The sequence below is a fragment of the Salvia hispanica genome, chromosome 6 (genome assembly GCF_029641045.1).
Source record: "Salvia hispanica isolate PSC_SH4W2 chromosome 6, Shi_PSC_v1, whole genome shotgun sequence".
Taxonomy (NCBI): domain Eukaryota; kingdom Viridiplantae; phylum Streptophyta; class Magnoliopsida; order Lamiales; family Lamiaceae; genus Salvia; species Salvia hispanica.
Window position 1 is genome coordinate 7,434,399 of NC_142697.1, and position 16,950 is coordinate 7,451,348.

Here is a 16,950-nt window from a genome sequence, read left to right on the forward strand (position 1 = left end):
TCATGAAATAAATAAGGAATAATCGGACTTTGGATTTACTCTAAATAATTATCCCAAGCAATAATTAAATCCAAGAAAAATAGGATTCCTTTCCAATAAATAGGGGTGGTCAAAAATTCCAATTAAATAGTGATGCTCCTATTTTAATCTCACTCATCCCTTAGTAAAAATATTTCACCACAATATTATTTCACCCCGCACCAAAATATAATCACATCACAAAATCCACCATTCTAATTTCACCTCCACGTCATATTTTTCAACGACCTTGACCTTTCCACGGCCACGTCATATTTTCCACAATGTTGACTATTCAATAGCCACGTCACATAATCAACAAGTTTGACTATTTAACTCAATCTCAACTCCAAATTGCAATTAGGTCACAAAGAATCATACAATAAATAACTCATCAATTAATCCACATACTTCATAGCATTAAAAATATTTAATGCAAAAATTTTATATCTTGAAAAATTAGGGTTCGAAAAAGTGGGGTGTTACAAATGCTATGTGCAACGTTGCTCTCCTACACCAATTTCTAAAGGAAGTAGTACAACGAAATTACTTTTGGGCAGGGGCGGAGGGAGGGTGGGGCCAGGGGGGCCCATGGTCCCCCCACTAATTCTAAAAAAACCTAGTGGTATTTTAGTAATTTTGCATTAATTATAATTTATAATATATATTATTAAAAATAGGTTTAAGCAAAAATTATACGAATTGTTTCCTTTCAGCAAAATTTATATGAATCATTTCCTTTTAATTTAGCTTTCTCCTTTTGCCGTATTATAAGTGTAATCTGAATTCTCCTTCTGCCATTCTATAACTCTGTAATCTGAAATTTGGTTATCTAGAACTAGGTATATTTCAAAACTTAAATATAATTCAATTAATTTTTCTACATATGTTGTTTCTTTGTTTGGCGGCAATAATTATGTAAATTGAGGCCTAAATAATCACATTTAAAGCTCTAAATCGGTACACATCAAATTCAAAGGGAGAGAAAGAAGATAAGCTTATGTAATTCAATGGCTATGGCGGTTCTGTCGTTGGAATTCTTTAACCCCAATCCTTTATTTGATGTGTATGTGTTAATAGTTTTATACTATTTTTATTAATTATTGTTCGTAACTACAACTTTTTAGATTTGAGCAGATTGTATATTTTGGTTACTCTTTATTGTTTTAGTTGTGCAGTATATAATATGAACTTTATCCTTTGTGTGTATAATTTATATTTTGCTATTCTTAGTATAGAAAATATTAAAAACTTTTCTCTACATTATTCTCTGTTACTTTACCATTTCTCCACTTTAACTATTTATTACTCCCTCTGTCCCATTGAAGATGACCCATTTTCCTTTTTGGTTTGTCCCAATCAAGATTACTCATTACTTAAAATGGAAACACCTTTATCTCTACTTTATTTCCTCTCTCTTACTTTACTCTCTCCTCTTACCACACAAAATATAATTGCATAAAATCCTGTGCCGCCCAAGGAAGGGGTCATCTTCCTTGGGACAGAGGGAGTATCATTTTTATAAAATAGGTGCAGAAACGGAAGTGTGACTCCTAATGGGGGACGGGGGGAGTATTTTTTCAATGGTTTATTTATTAGTTAAGTTGTCATTGATCTTACCTGTTGCTGTTGCATCACTAGAAAGAGCCTTTTCAACAATGAAGATCATAAAGACTTCTCTACGTAATAGCATGGGAGACCAACTATTGAATGATTGCTTAGTTCCTTACATCGAAAAAGATGTGTTTGTTAAAGTTAATTACTAATGAAACTATTATGCAGCAATTTCAGAAGATGAAGAATAGAAGACAAATGTTATGATGTGATTACATTTAACTTTTACATTTTGAACCTTATAATTTAATTTATATATATATATTTTTTTAAGTTTAATTTTGGACCCCCCATGATAAAATTTCTGGCTCCGCCACTGCTTTTGGGTTTTCTTTATGCAAATAACATTAGAGTAATGAAAATATTTTCTTGTATGCGATACACATGATATTCCATCCGTAATTTATCCCTAATTTTTATTTTGTGCATTTCTAAAAATTTATCATCTTTCATTACTATTTTGGTAGTGGATCTCATTTTCCACTACCTCATTTTTCACTTACCTTTTTTTATATAAGAAATACTCTCCTCGTCCCATTAAAGATGACCGACTTTTCTTTTTAGTTTATCTCATTCAAGAGACACATTACTAAAAATAGAAACCCTTTATCTCTGCTTTATTCTCTCCACCTAACACACAAACTAAAATTGCATAAAATCTCGTGCCGCTTGAAGAATGAGTCATCTTATTTGGATCAGAAGGAGTTTATAAAAGTATGACTCGCTTGCCACTAATTTTTTTTCAACCTTATTCTGTTATATTTTTTAAAATCCGTGCTAAATTAATGGATGACAAATTATTAAGGATGGAGAGAGTAATAAAAATAAAAATCCTTTTCCATAGCAATTTGAAAACAAAGGAATTATGGTTTAATTCTTTGAGGCAAGTGTATGCTCAGGCAACACCCCACAGACTGTCTTTTTTCTTCTTCCAAGAGACTCCATATTTTCCACATACTGCCAATTTTAACACAAAATGGATGGATTTATATTCCCTCCGTCCCACTTAAGATGACACGTTTTCTTTTTTAGTTTGTCCCAACTAAGATGACACATTTCCTTTTTTAGAAACTTTCTCTCTCCAATTAATACACTCAACCACTTTATCTCCCTCTTATTAAAATATCATCTTTCTTTATCTCTCTACTTTAATACTTACACCCACCTTTTCTCTCTCTAATTAAACATTTTAACCAATAACTCCTAAAACCCCGTGCCGGCTAAGCAATATGTCATCTTAGCCGGGACGGAGGGAGTATATCTCTGCAAGAAACATAGTACTCCCTCCGTCCCGGAGTATTAGACTCACTTCTTTTGGGCACATGATTTAAGGAATTGGTATTTAAATAGTTAAAGTGGAGAGAGTAAAGTATGAGAGAGGGAAAAAGTAGGGGAGAGAAGAGAGAAAAAAGTAGGTGGAGAATAAAATAAGATAGATGTTTTTTATTAAAAAAGGAAATGAGTCTAATATGCTGAGACATCCCAAAAAGAAAAATTGGTATAATATTAGGACGGAGGGAGTACAATCTTCAATTTCGAAAATGGAAGTTTTCCTTTGTCCATTGGGCATTAATAGAAGATCTTGTACAAAGCTAGCAAATCAGTCACATCCAACTGCACACTGTAAAGGAATCAAGTAATATAGCTGATATGGGGAGTCTTTTCTGACCAAGACAAACAAGATAATCGGCTGTATATAAACAGCATTCTTAAAAGAATAAAATATATTCCAACCAATACATTATTATACTTGGCACGAGGTTTTCGGAGATATTATTTTGTATGTCAGAAGGAGAAAGAAAATAATATGTTTATATTAATGTGAGAGAATTTTTTTTAGAAAAAAGAAATGTGACATCTTTTATGGGATAAACTAAAAAGGAAAGTGCGGCATCTATTATGGAACGAATGGAGTACTTATATAGTAAAATAAATAAATAAATGTGTAACCAAATTTAAACTGCCGTACACTGTCGATAGAAACAAGATTATTAATAAAATTATTTCCCCCCAAAAATTGAACAAAGTATGTGACAGAGATTAGAATGTGTTAATTCTACAAGTAGCAAAATGAAGTGAAGCCAATACTCCATTTGTTACTGAACAATTCCCAACAATCTTTAAGGAGTGTAAACGACAGTTTTTAATTTGGGTTGAGCATTGATTTTGATAAAAAAAAAAAAAAATTGCATATGTGGATGGATCAAAATGACGAATACGGACATTATTTGGTGGATGGAGTGTGTATTACAAAAGATACTTAAATTTTGATTAGCTGAGTATGCACTCTTTTGTCCTATAGAAGATTGATCCACTTTTCTTTTTTGTTTGTCACAATCAAGATGATCCATTATCTCTATTTTATTTTCTCTCTCTTACTCTACTCTCTCCATTTAATACACAAAATAGTATCTGGATAAAATCCCGTACAATCCAATAAATGAATCATCTTCCTTAGTACGAAGGAAGTATTTGTATTCATTTCGATAGGAATCTACAATCAATGCTATGTGCAACGTTGCACTCTTACACCAATTTTTAAAGGAAGCACGCAATTAATTACTTTTGGATTTTCTTATGCAAACAACATTAGAGTAATGAAAAAAGAATTTTCTATTCTCTTTGTCTCAATAAATATGAAAATTTTTATTTTTCAACACGGGATATTATATCGAATTGTTTTATGAGATGAAAAAGAGAGAGTGAAATAAGAGAGAGAAAAATAGAGATAATGTTATTTCTATTTTAGGGAACGTTTCTTTTTTAATGGGACAAATGGAGTATGCTAGTACTTCCTCTGTCCCATTCAAATGTCAACATTTTCTTTTTAGTTTGTTTTATTTTAGATGTTCACTTTCTATATTTGGAAATAAATCTCTCTCTCCTTAGTAAAATATTCAACTATTTTTTTCACTCTATTTTACTCCACCTAACAAGTACTCCCTCCGTCCCATAATAGATGTCATACTTGGGGATTGGCACGAGAGTTTAGGAGGTATTGTTTTGTGTGTTAAGTGAAAAGAGAAAATAATATATTTATATTAATGTGAAAGGGAACTTTTTCTAAAAAGGAAAATGTGACATCTTTTATGGGACAAACTGAAAAAGAAAATGTGACATCTATTATGGGATGGATGGAGTACTATAATCTCGTATTACTCAAGAATGTGAACATATGAAGTGGGACTGGAGAAGTAATACAAATAGAAATCCTTTTCCATAACAATTTGAGAACAAAGGAAATTATGGTTTAATTCCTGGAGGCTAAGCGTAGGATCATACAAATCAATCTATTTCATCTTCCAATAGAAGCCATTTGAGATGTTATCAAGCCAATTTTAACACAAAATTTGTCACTTATTTCTATTTTCGTCCGTTTTTAAAAATATGTCACATTTTTGTTTTACCATTTTTGATAATGGACCCCACATTGTACTAACTCATTCTCACTCACATTTTTTATAAAACTAATACTCCCTTCGTCCCAAGATAAGTGAGCACAAACTTTTCGGTACGAGATTTAAGGAAATGGGATTTTGTTAGTAAAGTGGAAAGTAAATAAAGTAAGAGAGTTAATAAAGTAGAGAGAAAAAGTAAGAGAGAGAATACCAAAAAAAAAATGACTCACTTTTCTTGGGACGTCCAATAAAGGAACGTGAGTCGCTTATCTTGGGACGGACGGAGTATATAAAAGTAGAACCCACACGCCACTAACTTTTTCAACCCACTTTCTATTACATTTCTTAATACCAGTGTCGGATCAAATAACCACAAATTACAAGGGATGGAGGAAATAGTAAATCTCCCAAAAATTGACAAAAAGTACTAAGTGTAGAGAAGAAATTAATATTGGCAGCAAAGAGACTAAATTAACATAGGCAGCAAAGAGACTACAAGAAACAACCAAACTTCAATTTCCAAACTGGAAGATTTCCTTTGTCCTTGGACATTAATTGAAGATCATGTACAATGCAGCAATGCTGGCAATCAGTCACATTAACTGCACACTGAAAAGGAATCAAGTAAGAAATGTGGAAGTCCTTTCTACCAAGACACACAATTATTGGCTTATGTATATGCCACCAAGAGAAATCACAAAGGAAAAAGAAAGAGCTCGATTTCAATCCTCAATTCAATATCAAGCATACAATTTTCAATTTCAAGCGTATATTCGTATACTACTGGATAATATAGTACTGTTTCCATCCCAAAAAAGATGATCTATTCCTTGAATGGCACGAACTATATTTTGTGTGTAAAATAAAAAAGAAATTAAATCATTTTTAATGGGACGAAGAGAATAGTTCAAAGAAAACCAAGAGTTAGTTAGTAAGACCAAAATCCATATATGCCAATAGCTCAAACCATGTTACAAAGAAAGAAAAACCAGCCTGCAGGGGCTTAGCGCAGTTGGTTCCGAGGGAGCAGATATTGCTACAAGGAGCTGAGTTCAAATCCCACTACTGGCGTGTGGGAGCTTCCATCTCTCAGGCACAAATGTGAGGCTTTGGGAGATGGGCTCCTGTCAAGACAGTGGGTTGAAGGCCTCCTCTCTAACGGGCCGCGGTGTACCCTGATTGAACCCCCTCACAAACTGTCGGGCCGGGGTGTAGGGGCGGCCAGAGTGACCGCATCACCTTTTTTCTACAATAAAGAAAAACCAAACAACCCCTAGTCCTTTATGGTAGTAGTACCAATAGCAAGGTTTTTATTCTTTTTTAGATCTGCCAAAATCCAAATAATGTACTAATAATTTTCTGCCCATTCAACATGTAGCTTGATTTATAGTACTCCCTCCGTCCCCACAAAAGACATCATACTTGTGAGACGGTACGAAATTTTAAAAGGTTGTATTTTGTGTGTTAGGTAGAATGAGAAAATATAATATTTATACTATTGTGAGAGAGAATTTTTTTCTAAAAATAGAAATGTGACATCTTTAAAGGGACAAACTAAAAATGAAATAAGACATCTTTTATGGGACGGAGAGAGTTCTAATTTTGTAAATAGAATGAAGCACTTAGTTTAGTTAGGGTTTTTGAATCAAGTTTTCACTCAACGCGAGAGTTTTTCGCTTCAATTGATTTAATGGTGGATCTTAGTGATATAAGTTGTAAATAAATTGATTTATATGAATAATAAGTTTGGGAGAACTTTCCATAATGGAGATGAAATAATTTTGTGGGACGGACCAAAACGAAAAATGTCCTTATTTTTATGGGACGGATGGAGTACCATTTTTTGTAGTGGATCTCACATTCCACTACCTCAATAGCATCCACAATAATGAAGATGACCACTTTCCTTTTTAGAGCATCCACAATAGCGGCTAGCCCACCGGCTAGCCGATTCGCGTCGCTAGCCGAACTATTGGAATCGGCCAGCGCAAAATCAGCGAAGAAATCGGCGTGGGCTAGCCGATTTGAGGGCGCTGGCCGATGCGCTAGACGCCATTGTGGCGTGCCGATAGGCCAGCGCTATTTTTTTAATTTTTTTTTTTTGAAAAAATATATAAACGCGATTTTAGTTTCATTTTATCCGGTTGCATTTTTTTTAAATAGGCACACAGACGACGGGTTAAACCCAATACAAAATTAAGACCTAAAACAGAAACATGTCATAGCATCGGGGCGGTGGCAAACTATAACGGATTCAAGGTATACTAACATTTTTTAATGTATTTTTTTTAATAAATTAGCGAGGAGTAGAGTGGGGCGGTGGCTCGTGTGTGGAAGCCCAGATTTTTTTTATTATGTAATTTTTTTTATTTTTAGTTAATGTACTCTTTTTATTTAAATAAAATTAAAGAATTTTTCCCGTATATGTGTCGTAAATTTAATTCCGTAATTTAATCGTAAATTTTATTCCATAAATGTAGTTGTTTTTTAATTATTTTTATTGCGGCTGGCCTAAGGCTAGCCTATTTGAATAAAATGCTGATGTGGCAGGTGGATTTTTAGTGCTGATGACGTGGCAGGGGGAGAGAGTGGCTGACCTATTCTTATTGTGGATGCTATTAGTTTGTCTCACTCAAGATAACCCATTTACTAAAAATAGAAACCCCTTTATCTATATATTTTTCCCTTATTTCTTACTTTATTCTCTCTACCTAACACATAAAATAAGTGGGAGATTGTTAGAGTTTGTATACTAGAAAATATTTTGAGTATAAGTGGGAGATTGTTAGAGTTTGTATACTATAAATCACGTTTCGAGTGATTGAATACCGTAAAACTCTTATTTTATTTTCCAAGGAATAAAACAGATTATTTTTGTCATAATGTTGTTATGTTTTACATTTAATGGATGTTAATGCATGTTTAAATGTATAAGTTAACTTAACAAAACCTACGTCTTTGTTTTAGTAGACCGGTTGTGAGCGGCGTCCACTTTAAGGTAACACGGTCAGTCCTAAACAAAGAAAAAGAAGAATTTCACGACCTAGATGGAATTAGAGTATCCATCGTGAAAGGTTGCAATGTCAGTCCGCATATTTCTAAGTCTTACTGAAATAAGATGACATTGGTGTGGTAAAGCACTGAACGGATCAATGTATGTAGGTTATCATTGAGCATACGGTATTGATTATGCATTACTTTGACTTATCAAATGGTGCGGGTTTTTCGTAACCTAATAATCCTGATATATTGGGTAGTGGTGATTAATATCTAGCGGTGCTAGGATTGCTATTATATTGAATCGTGCGTGAGGTGAGTCTCGTTTGATAATGTCCTCAAGAGGTGCGCGAAACAAGGTTTTATTATTCGGAACCTAGCTAGTTGGAGTTTGATTACTCTATGAATAATAAATAAGTGTTTCATGCTAAGTCCACTCTTGGATTTAAAAAGAAATTAATTAATTAAGTCCATAGCAGACATTAATTAATTAATGGACATTTTTATCTTAAGCGCGAGAAATGAAAGTTAAAACGAAAACTCGGATTACTTATAATTTCGGATTTGGATGGGGAGAGTTCAATATTACTTCTGTAGTGGCTGCTCGTAATATTCCAATTAAAGCTTATATTAAATTGTGGGTTCAATTTAATTAGTAAAAAGTAAATTGGATGAGCCCATATCCAAAACCTGGGCCCAAAAGGAACTTAATATAAATAGCAGAATAAAGGTGACAGAAAAATAACACAACACATTATTTTTCTCTAAAAATTTCGTCCCTCCCCCCCCCAATAGGAGTTGGGCGATTTTTCATTCTCCTCCGTGAAGTAGAATTTCTGTCTTCTTTATTTAAGTCCTAGTATTCCGGTGAGATCAGCCTACACTGATATTAGAGTACAGTTCGGGAACCAGAGAGAAGATCCGTGGTCTAGTATTCAAAGCGTCACATGGAGAAGTCGCTAGCCATCATCAGTTTTTTTAGAGAATTAATTAGGTATTATTTCTGCTCCGTAGAAAAGCATGTTAAGGTTTCAATATTCTTAAAGCATGATTAATTCAAGTTATGAGCAGATACATGTGAAAATTACGCGAATAGATTTTGTCTAAATAATCTGCTAAATAGATATGATTATTATGTGATTTATTTGTACGATTAATAATTATTAAATTATAATAATCCGACGGCTTGCTTCCACTGTTAGTATCTTCAAGTGTATACTCGGGCAACATTCCACAGACTGTCAAATCTTTTTCTTCTTCCAAGAGAATCAATATTTTCCAACATCCTGCCAATTTTAACACAAAAATGGATGGATTAGTACTCCTACTAAAAGTGGTGATGATAGTGGCAGCATAGTGACTGCAAGAAACAAACATGTTCAATTTCCAAAATGGAAGTTTACCTTTGTCCATTGGGCATCACTGCACACTGAAAAAGGATTAGCTGAAATGGGGAGTAATTCTTACCAAGACAAACAAGTTAATATGCTATGTATATAGCATACTTAAACGAGAAATAAAATACTACTATATCTGTCCTATTAAAAATAAAATATTTTTCTTTATGGGTAGTTTTATTAAAAATTAAATGATTTCAAAAATAAAAACAACATCATCTCTAATTTTTCATCTCTTTTACTTTTTTATCTTCTCAATAACTGACAAAATAAAACAACATAAAATCTCATGCATGTCAAAAAACAAATGTTCCATTTCTAATGGGACGGAGAGTGTATAAATCAACCAATAATAATTTATATAGTGAAATAAATAAAAAAATGTGTAACCAAATTTAAAATGCCGTACACTGACGTCGATAGAAACAAGAATTTTAATAAAATTATTTTCTCCAGAATATTGTGCTAAGTAGTATGTGACAAAAGATTAGAATGAGTAAAATCTATAAGTTGCAAAATGAAGTGAAGCAAATACTGTTACTGAACAATTCCTAACAATCTTTAAGGAGTGTAAACGGCAGTTTTTAATTTAGGTTGAGCATTGATTTTGATCCCAAAAATTACAAATGTGGATATTATTTTGTTGATGGATAAAAGTGACAAATGTGGACATTATTTGGTGGATGGAGTGTACACGTTGTGGATGGAGTGGATGGAGTGACAAATGTGGACACATGTGTATTACAAAAGATATTAAAATTTGATTAGTAGAGTGTTTATTTGCGTTCATTTCGACAGGATATACAATCAATGCTATGTGCAACGTTGCGCTCTTACACCAATTTTTAAAGGAATTACACAATTAATTACTTTTGGGTTTTCTTATGCAAATAACATTAGAATAATGAAAATAGAATCTTGTAAGCTAGTTAAAGTAGTTGTAATACAAATGGAAATCCTTTTCCATAGCAATTTGAGAACAAAGGAAATTATGGTTTAATTCTTGGAGGCATGTGTAGGTTCATGCAAAATCAATCTTTTTCATCTTCCATGAGAAGCCATATTCCCTTAGCGGCGAGTTGTTATCATGCCAATTTTAACACAAAAATTGATTAGTAAATCTCCCAAAAAATCGACAAAAAAGTACAAACTGTAGAGATGAAATTAATATTGGCAGCAAAGAGACTGCAAGAAACAACCAAAGTTCAAATACCAAAATGGAAGTTTTCCTTTGTCCATTGGACATTAATTGAAGATCATGTACAATCCTGGCAAATCAGTCACACCAACTGCACACAGTAAATTAATATAGCAGAAATGGGGTAGTCTTTTCTGACCATGACAAACAAGATAATCAGCTGTATATATATATATAGCCCCTACAGAAATCACAAAATCAAAAGGAAAGTGATAGAGCTGATTTTCAATCCTCAACCCAAGAGAAGAGTTCCCCAAAGCAAGGTACCAACAATTTTTAATACTCCCTCCGTCCCACATTTATAGTTACATTTAGTTAGGGCATGGATTTTAAGGAATTGATGGAGTGTGTAATTAATGAAGTGAGATGGTGGAGTGTGTAATAAATAAAGTGAGATGGAAGAGTGAAATGGTGGAGTGTGTAATAAATTAAGTGAGTTGGTTGAAGGTGGGTCCCTTGTTGACTTTTTGGTTTTTTATTTTTGTTTTGGTTTATTTTTGTGTTGATAATGACATTTGGGTGTAATTTTAGTGAATAATGGGGTAAAATTTTATGCCTAAATATGAAAAATTCCAAATGTGACTATAAATGTGGGACGGACTTTTATGGCAAAATGTGACTATAAAACTGGGACGAAGGGAGTATCAAACATAGGATATTCAGTTAAGCATAAGCATATAGACATAGTAATCTGGAGAAAATCTAAGTAGTATTTCCTCGTCTCATAATAGATCTCAAACTTTCATTTTTAGTATTTCAGTATCACATTCTTTTTTTTAAGAAAAAGTTTTTTCTCATATTAATATAAATGTATTATTTTATTTCTCCATTTATCATAAAAAATAACAAATCCTAAAATTACATATATTACCAAGTGTGCCAACATTAGATAGAATGAAGTAGTTAGATTAGTTAGGGTTTGTTGTAGAGAGGAAGGTATCTTACATTAGTTGTCCTTAACTTTCCACTCAGCGTGGGAGTGGAGTTTTTAGCTTCAATATTTCATGTTATTTTTAATAAAAACTAGTATCACGCCTGTGCTATGCACGGATTAATATATTTTTAAGATACTAATTTTTAATTTTAAATTAATTAAATAAAATTAGAATCAATATTAACAATCAACATTGAAGCATAATAAATTTCAAATAAATAACATAATATAATATTTAATCATTAAATCATGGAATATGAAGATAAAAATCTATCACAATAAAGAATTAAACACAATGGATAATTACTCATCATTTTTAAAACTTCTTTATAACATTAACTTTAAAATTAAAACCAATCTCATCATTATAAACTAAAACATTCAATTCTTCACAATTCGTCACTCTTCAACAGAACTCATGAGTAAAATAACTCGTTTGTCATCTATAAAGCCACCCGCCTCACCTAAACCTACAATAAAATAAGGAATAAAATCAATTTGCAATGCACAAAATCAATAATTAATATGTATTAAAACGATAGTCCGTAGAACAAAGCATAAGATAAGACCCATGAAAGTACACAATCGAACAATTCACACCACATGCATTCAATGAAAGGACAAAAAATATTTTATTTGGAATTCTAATCAAATGGTCAAACCAAATTTAATTTAAATGACATAGCCCTTCCACTCACTCCACTTAATCACACATAACATATTAAAACCTCCAATTCACTTCACTTAATCACATGTTATATTTAATTTGATAAAAATTTTAAAATTAAATGGCAATTAAATTTCCCCCCACATATCACATGATAAAGATGATACCAAGAGTGAATGAATGATGATTTTAGAAACTAAATTGTGTACCTCAGCCATATGTGAAACTGGGAGATGTTTACGTCTCCAAAGTGATCTTGCCGAGCCATTTGTTCATCAAGGCAAATAAAATATCCGTTTGAATCATCTCAATGAAAAAAAATGATAAAAATCTTAATGTACTTTACTCGAACAAAGATATGGATTCTTACGCAAAAAGTGTCGATGAGTAGGAACGGAAACTCCGAGTAACATTCCGCAAGAATATGTAAACCCTGGGAGCAGACAATGTATAGATAAATCCAGATTAATAATAGGTTTCCAGAGTATTTGCTAAATATTTGTGTAGATACTTGTTGCAAAAAGCCAAGAAGCAACCTAATCCTGGATTTCAACAATGAAAAAATCAATGAAACAAGAGGACGAACCAAGATATTTCTGTTTCCCAGGCTATTTAGAGTGTGATTTGGATTTGTTCCTCCCATTGATCCAACCAAAACAATCTATTTCACTCCAGCAGCTATAGCTGAGAAATACATTAGGAAACAGTTAACAAAACAAATGAAGCATAAGCACAGGCTGCACCAACATCTATTTGGTTCTTTTGCCCAATCCAATCAACCTAGAATCAAGAAAATGAGGCCAGATACACTAGTGGCTGGAACCATTAAAATCTAGTAGCAGTAAGAACAAGCAAAAACAGAAAACCTGTTTGAGAAATATTTAAGTGGATATAACTGATAAAATAAAAATAAATTAAATTGATTTTAAATTCTCGACTCTACTATCTAAATAACCGCTTTCCACTTTTCCCCTTAGCTTGTAATTACCACCCTAAATATATTTTAAATGTGGGTTGCGGTTACAAAATGTACCCACGATTACTCAATAAATTTAATGTGCCCCCAAAACTCTCCTTTCCTTTTATATATTGTATTGTATAGATTCCACAATTTTACACTTGTATATTTTCCCACGATTAGGAATTGGAGTTGGAATCAATACACGTTTACTGAAAAGTGAACACTTCCCCACTCCTTTATAAGTATAACCGCTTCTTCCGAATTAGCTTAACCCTCATTTTTTGCATTTACATTTACATTTTCATTTGCGTGGAAACTAAGTTGAAGTTCCACTCCTACTAAGGTAACTAACTCTATTTCTTCTAATCTACTCACTGTGTTATGATCAATTCGATTTATTCTTAACTACGTATCTCTATTCGTTTAATACGTAGTATAATTTTGAATTCTGAATAGGAACTTTCAAAGTTTCAATTCAAAAATCTTAGGTAGGTTTTGATTTTAATTTATACGGAGTATATGCTGTTGCAGTTAATATTCATACTATATTAGGACTAGAACTTGATTTTGTTTTGCTAACAAATCCTGTGAACAATGATATAATTCCATCAGCTTTGATTTTGATGTGTCATTTTTGTTAGCTTCTAATTAATGTTTTCAATCAAAATACAGTGATGAATGCTCTGGTAAATATTTGATATGAAACAAAAATCTGAAAAGTCGGTGTCAATTGGTAATATGGTTCATCAAAATGAGGTGTTCTTTAAGCATGAGATGGAGGAACTGAATGCAGCTACAGCTGAGGCAAAAGAGTATATGTGTCATTTTGATGCTAAGTTTCCTTATCTCAAACACTTGGGAGAATCCATGGATCAATATCCCCCTTTCAACTCTCATCATGCCTTTCCTCCTCACACTTGTGTTAATTCTAATGCAAGCAGTGGGAATGAAGCCGGTGGGACTGAAACCGTGTCAAAAGATGAAGATGAAGTTAGTCTTCAAGAGGAAAATGTTTGTGGAACTGAAACCATGTCGGATGATGCCACTGATGCTAGTGCCACATATTCACTCAAGTGTAAAGTTGAACAAGAAGACGGTGAGAATCACAAGAAATATATTAATTTGGAGATTGTGCCTCGTGAGCATCCTCAGGGAAATAAAGTGGTGGAAGCTCTAAAACTGTTCAAAGAGGAATATGCTAAACTCTTGCAGGAGCATGGGAGTGAGCCTGCAGGAGAAGAAGGCACTAATTTTCTGTATTATCGTGCATATAATTGTGTGAAGCAAAAGAAAATGAATTTCATCCCTGACAAGCCACCATATACCTGGCATTCAGATTGGTGATGAATTCTCCCTTAGGGCGGAACTTGCTGTTGTTGGTCTCAATTGCCATTTGATTTGTGGAATTTATTATGTGAAGGATAAGGAGGATGAGACACCATATGCTACTAGTGTTGTGGATTCCGGGCGATATGAGAATAAGGCTACACAACATGATATTCTGATATACTCTGGCCAAGGTGGGAATCCAAATATATCTGCCAATACTGCATCAGATCAAAAGCTGAAGAGAGGAAATCTTGCATTGGTTAATAGTATGGAAAAGGCGTTTCCGGTTAGAGTCATCCGTAAAAGAAAAGAAAATCGCAGATATGTGTATGTGTACGATGGCCTGTATAAGGTAAATAAGTACTGGGGAGAAAAAGACACTCAAAATTGTAAATTGGTTTACAAATTTGAATTGCAGAGGCTGCCAGGGCAACCTAGGATTCGTGTCATCGCAGATTGCTACAAACCATCACCAGGGAAGCGAAGGAATAATGTTAAAGGGAGAAAACAGGTCACAGGTATCTGCTTGCTAAATGATGTCTCACAAGGAAAAGAGAACTATAAAGTTCGTGCAAGGAATGGAGTGGATGATGATCGTCCACCACCTTTCACTTACACTACCAGCGTTGTTTACCGACATCTGGATTGGATTAGTGTGCCTGTTGGTTGTGATTGCGTGAATGGCTGCTCCAACTCTGTGCAATGCCCCTGTGTTAAGAAGAATGGAGGTGAGATTCCATATGGTGAAAAAGGCTTACTTATGGAACCATGGACTAATGGTACAGTCCATGAGTGTGGACCTTTATGCAAATGCCCCCCATCTTGTAAGAATAGAGTCAGCCAGCACGGTCCTAGTATCCAATTGGAGATTTTCAAGACCAAATCAATAGGTTGGGGGGTGAGATCCAGGAATTACATCATGCCTGGAAGTTTCATATGTGAATATATTGGGGAGATATTGAGTGAGTCTGAGGCCAACGAGGATGAATATCTGTTTGATATATATCATGGTGATGGTTTTTCTCTTGATGCTGCCAAGTGTGGTAATATTGGTAGATTTATTAACCACGGCTGTGACCCTAATGTGTTTCCTCAAGAGGTTTTGTATGATCATGATGACAAGAGAATGCCCCATATTATGTTTTTTGCACAAAAGCGAATCCCTCCTTGGCAGGAACTCATGTATGATTATAATTACATGAAGGTTCGTGATGGAAACATTAAGAGAAAGGCTTGCCATTGTGGTTCTCACAAATGCAAGGGCTGGCTGTAGTAGCCGCAGTTCAGGTACGAATCTTTATGAAGTTGGCTTTTGTTCTTTTAGAATTGGAAGTGTTTTATAAAATTTTGGAGAAAATCCATGCTCTACTATTAATATTATCGACAGCAACTGATGGACTTTGTTGCTTCAGAAAATGTTGAGCAGCAGCTTGAAGTGGAAGAGAAAATAGAGATTTTGGTATTGTGAAACTGTTGCTAGAGAACATGGAGAAAATCAATCCTTGTATTGTGTTCTTTGATTTTGGTTTGTATGAAGTATTTTGCACATTTTCATGCCATTTGATCTTGAAGGTTTTACACTCATTATTGTTGCATGAACAAATCCCCCATTTCATAGGGTTCTTGTGATTTCTTAAATTTACATAAATAGTAGTACTCTACTTTTTTTGGTTGTTGTAATACCCTGCATTGTCTTGAAGATGTGTCATTTGGGGTTATACTTACGTCCTTAAATGAAATAAAAACAATTACTCCTACTATAATAAAATCCCATATATAGCATTTTTCTCTAATCCGCTAACATGTTTGGGATCATCAGGCTTGGGAAGAGGATCGACTCTAAAAATGCTCAAATTTTGAGGCTCGAGGTTTACTAAATGCTCAAATTAAACGAGCTTGTGATACGTTTACAGCAACAAAGGAGATTGAACCGCTAAATTCAGAACCTGTTAATACTATAATTAAAGAGGAATTGAGCTACCAGTTATGAACCACACAAATCAAGCATGTTTCTGAATTCCATTTTGAATTATTTTGATGTAATTCTTAATTGTCCCTTTTGAAATACTTAAAATTATCCTATATGTAACTTTTTCTTCAAAATATGATTTTCTGGCTCCACCGGACGTAGACAACCCGTTGCTAAAATTAGGGTAACAAAACATTCATTAATTATACAGACCTACGAAACTAATCGGGATATTACTTTCAAGAAATTGCACACAGCTTCATATTGTATTACTCCCTCATCCCTGAAATTTTGTCACATCTTTTCATTTCTGTTCGTCCCATAAAATTTGTCACATTTCACTTTTTACCATTTTTGGTAGTATACTCCACTTTCCACTAACTTATTCCCACTTATATTTTATTACTCCATCCGTCTCATAGTAGATGTCACACTTGGGGATTGGCACACATGATTTTAGGAGATGTT

General features: G+C 33.6%; 1 pseudogene across 1 annotated transcript; it reads left to right on the plus strand.

Annotated features, from left to right (window-relative positions):
• Positions 1–13,400: 13,400 nt before the first annotated feature.
• LOC125208596 (histone-lysine N-methyltransferase, H3 lysine-9 specific SUVH5-like) lies at positions 13,401–16,161 on the plus strand (annotated as a pseudogene). Its single transcript, XR_016132630.1, has 3 exons — positions 13,401–13,527; positions 13,857–15,800; positions 15,926–16,161. The product of XR_016132630.1 is annotated as a histone-lysine N-methyltransferase, H3 lysine-9 specific SUVH5-like (transcript).
• The last annotated feature ends 789 nt before the right edge of the window (positions 16,162–16,950 follow it).